We start from the raw sequence: 2,969 nt of genomic DNA on the forward strand, positions 1-2,969 counted from the left end.
AGTGTAAGCAGAATGGCTGGTGGTTATCATGGGCCAGAAAGCAAAAAGCGTAACAGCTGTAGTGAAGCAACAAAAAGAGAAAAGAGAACTTTTACTTAAAAATAATGTGGTGTTTTATTTATTTCTAAACATCAAATTAAAGTAGCAAAGTGACGTATGCATCTAGCTTCTTGCTGAAATCCATAGGAGTAAAAAGCTTGTGTGTTTGTGCCTGACAGGCAACCTAGTACCCGAGGCTAGATGGAAAAAATACTGCATGGCAAAAGCATGCCCTATCAAAGGAAAAATCTGGCATGTTTTCACATGACCAGCCTCAGTCCAACTTCACTGGAAAATCCAGAGCTGCTCGTGCAGACTGGTGCCCTTTCCACAGGGCCTCTACCTCTCCAGTGTCCCTAAATTTCTCTGCCTGGGAAGCCCATCGGCTGCTTCCCCCAAATTCTCCATTCTGGCTCCAACCTCTTTATACATCCCTCTGGCACCTCACATGAGAGGCAAGTGGTCCATAAGTCACATTAAAACATTGCAGAATACTCAAATTTCAGTGCAACTCTTAGGGCACTGTCAAAGCTGAAAAATCAGTGGCACAGAGAAGATGGTTTTTGGTGAAGACTGAAATGATAAGAAGGAAAAGATTGTTCATTCAGCACTGAATGACAGCAAGTAACCTCTGTATTAATCCTAAATGTCACTGTAGGCAATACACACATTATTGTTAATGCAACGTGTGTGGACAAACCTTAATAAGGAACTATTTTTGATCAAGGTTAATGCTATCTTTCAAAAGAAATTCCTTAAAAAATGAGAACCTCGGATGCAATCACTTGAATCAAGAAATACAGTACCACTGCCTCCTATCTATACAATCAACTTGCGTGAACAGATAGTAAGAGATACCTCTAGCTGTTTGGTTTTTTTCCTATCTTATCCCACTTCTTTTCTGGGAAGAAGTAATGTTTTCCCCTGGGTCATTAACACACAAAATAAATTTTTTTTCAGGAAAGGAATGAAAAACTAATTGCCTGTAGACTGCTGTATTTCCCTGAACAATCTTAAATATGTAGTAATGTGAACCAAGATCCAGGTCACTTTTCTAAAGCATTTCTTCTCTAAAGCATTAGTAAAATGGTGGTTCACAGTTTACCAAATATAGATCCTTTTAAAAAATAATGCTTTAAGAAAGCACTGAAAGTTATTCTCCAAAATGTTCCCACCATCAGCTGTGTTTGTCTTTGTGCTTGGGTAACCAAGTTCCAAGTTCCTTGGTAAATAAACTTGTCAAACAGTGTTAAGTCTTTCACCTCCAGAGGAATGTGTTCACTGCAGTACACTGCACAAAAGATAACAAATGAACCAATACCTACTTAAGCCATATTGACCTCTTGGCTATTTTCCTGAACAATAATTGCAGGGTAGATAAAAAGAAAACAAAGCTGATTAGCAATTACCAAGAAATGTCTGGTCAGTAGGTAATAGCAGAGATGTTTTCCCAAGAGATTAAGCATCTCTAACACACTCTCTTGTAGCACTAGTTGAATGTTAATTCATAGTGTTGCAGTACTCAGTCGTCTGGGGAGTTTGGCATGGCACAGAGTTATGAAAATAAATATACATCTTACATACACGTATGTATCATAAATATACATATACAGCATACATTTTCTGACCAAAACATAATACACTTCCTTACTGGAACATGCTGCACCTACCACATATCGTTAATATGAGTAAAATTGGAAAATGATTTTGAAAACAGCACTGACATTATCCCAGTGGATAATTTACATATAGATTAATACTGAATGCAGTGTTGCACCCTTCCAGAAAATTGTGAAGGAGGTTTACACTGTTTCATTATTTCAAAATAAAGGTAAAACAAAAAAATGTACAATATTATGGGGATCTTTCAAATCTATTCTGCCAATGAACAGGGTATGTGATAAAAAGGCCAATCTTTCAGTATAAGTAACCTAAAGTGTAAGCTATTTCATCTAAAACTCCGTTCTAGTAAATATTTTAAAAACCTCTGCTCCTCCCACAACTGGAGATCTGTACTCATTTATCACCAAAGGAAAATCTATGCAATCTATATACTTTTACTGCAAAGCATCAAAAGCATAATTACCGCTTTCAAGCAAAAAAGAACAGCCACTTTTCAGACAATTCTAAAAAGGCTGCAGAGCTCATCTAATCATGGAATTATAGAATCACAGAATATCCCCAGTTGGAAGGGACCCACAGGTACCCCTGGGCCCAATTGCAGGCTCCACACAGCTCCACCCAAAATCCAAACGCCACGAACCAGAGCGCCGTCCAAACGCTCCTTGAACTCCGGCAGCTCAGGGCCCGACCACCCTCTGGTGCAGACCCTGTCCCCACCCCCCAGCCGCCCCTCCCCTGGCACAGCTCCATGCCGTGCCCTGGGCCCTGTCGCTGTCACACACAGCACAGCTCAGCGCTGCCCTTCGCTCCCTGTCAGGAGCTGCAGCTGCCATCAGGCCTCCTCGCAGCTCCTCTGCTCTGGGCTGAACAAACCCGGGAGACTCAGCCACTCCTCACACGCCTTGTCCTCTACATCCTTCACCAGCTTTGTAGCTCTCCTTTGGACACTCTGTCACTGCTTTACGTACTCCTTATATTTGGCACCCAAACCACACCCAGTGCTGTAGGAGAAGCCACACAGCACAGAGCAGAGGGGACAGCCGCTCCCCTCACCCGCTGGCAGTGCTGGGCCTGGGGCACCCCAGGGTCCGGTTGGCCCTTTGGGCTGCCAGGGCACACTGCTGCCTCATGTTCAATTTGCCACCAACCAGTGCCTGCAGATCCATTTCTATCAGGCTGCTCTCCAGCCTCTTATTCTCCAGTCTGTATATACGTCCAGATTGTCCTGCCCCAGGTGCAGAATCTGACACTTGCTTTTGTTGAAACTCATGGGGTTGATTATTTCCTAGCCTTCTAATTATTCAAGA

The sequence above is a fragment of the Tympanuchus pallidicinctus genome, unplaced genomic scaffold (genome assembly GCF_026119805.1).
Source record: "Tympanuchus pallidicinctus isolate F22 unplaced genomic scaffold, pur_lepc_1.0 scaffold9, whole genome shotgun sequence".
In the NCBI taxonomy this organism is placed as follows: domain Eukaryota; kingdom Metazoa; phylum Chordata; class Aves; order Galliformes; family Phasianidae; genus Tympanuchus; species Tympanuchus pallidicinctus.